We start from the raw sequence: 1,479 nt of genomic DNA, 5'->3' as shown, positions 1-1,479 counted from the left end.
ATAAACACAAAACAAACAAGAACCACCAGAAAACCTGTAGTATGTAAAACTTGCCTCAGTGTCTCCTTGAGCTTTATGGACTTTTAGCACACGTGCCTTTATCTCTCCTCTGAAAGTAGGGCAGAATTTTTGAAGAAAATCCAACCTGGCTCATTTTTTGGGTTAAATCTAGCTCCTTTGGGCTGGCTTGGTTAGCCTTTGGCTAGCAGTGCTCTCAGGGGCTGCAGGCTGGTGGGGTGGGACCCCGGCTGGGGACAGCAAAGCACGAGGTGTGGCAGGGTGCAGGACACTCCTCTGGCACTGCCATCCCCGTGGGGGGTGCTGGGGTGGTGAGACCCTCACCCACATTGCTCCCTGTGCCCTCGCCAGCACCCTCGTGGAGCTTTCTGGCTGTGCCAGGCGGGCGCTGTGGCCGCTGCCCGGCAGCTAAAGCGTGTGGTTAATCATTGATGGGCACAAGGCCCGGGCCCAGCCCGCTGTTTGCCTCCCTGCCTGGCACCCGGGGGAGGTTCCAGCGGTGGGGCAGAGTGGGGCTGGGCGTGAAGGCTCCTCGGGCAGTGCCCACAGTGCCCACGGTGCCCGGGGAGCAGCCGCCACGTCCCACGGGCAGAGCCGGGCAGCCACCCCCGGGAGCTGCCCTGCAGGGTGTCCCTGCTGAGCCTGGCACAGCTTCTCAGGCCCTCTGCAGACATAGCAGGAGCGTGGAGCCAAGGAATTAACCTCTCTTTTCTGAGGAGGAAGCAGGAGGCAGAGGATTTGCACTGGCTGTGCCTACTGCGAGCGTGTGGGCAGACGCTGGAGGTAATCGGCCAGACGTGGTGCCAGGGTGTGGGTGTGAGGTGGCTGCAGCTGGGCTCTGGGTCTCCCTGTGCTTCAGCAGCTGCTGTGGTGATCCCTGTCTGTGCCTTTGCTGTGTGCAGGAGAAGAATGAACCTGGCACGCTGGTTGCTGGGTGTTGCTTGTGGCTTGTTTGCCCTGAATCTGGTAGGAGCCGTGTTTCTGCTGATCCACAGGCTGAGATCTGCTCCTTCACCTCTGGGTGAATGCGGCTGGCTGGGGAGGGAGGGAGGTCCTGGGAAGCCCTGAGTGCAGAGCTCTGAGGGCTCTCACACCTCACCAGGCTTGGAGCAGAGTTTGGGTGCTCCCAGGTACACCCACCCATGCCCGTGGGTGCTCGTGGGCATCGTGGCAGCAGCTTACAGGTGGCTTGTGAGGTCTCTGTAAAGCAGAAGGTGCTGAGTGTGTGCTCAGCCCCCACAGGAACAGGATGATTAGGGACATATTGCAAGAGCCTGTGCAGACCCAGGCACGAGCCAGGGGAGGTGGCAGGAGAGGAAAGTGTCACGTTGGAAAATGAAGTGTCAGTGTCGTGTTTTCTACCCATCCTTTCTCCCCACCAAGGAGGAACTTGGCTCTTGGGTTTCTTCCAGAGCATCTGCTGCCAAAGTCCAGCTGCTCCCATCCCGAGGCACCCTTCTG

Source organism: Merops nubicus, unplaced genomic scaffold (assembly GCF_000691845.1).
Source record: "Merops nubicus isolate BGI_N331 unplaced genomic scaffold, ASM69184v1 scaffold4731, whole genome shotgun sequence".
Lineage (NCBI taxonomy): Eukaryota > Metazoa > Chordata > Aves > Coraciiformes > Meropidae > Merops > Merops nubicus.
The sequence above is the reverse complement of the archived record's forward strand: the minus strand, read 5'-3'. Positions refer to the sequence as shown.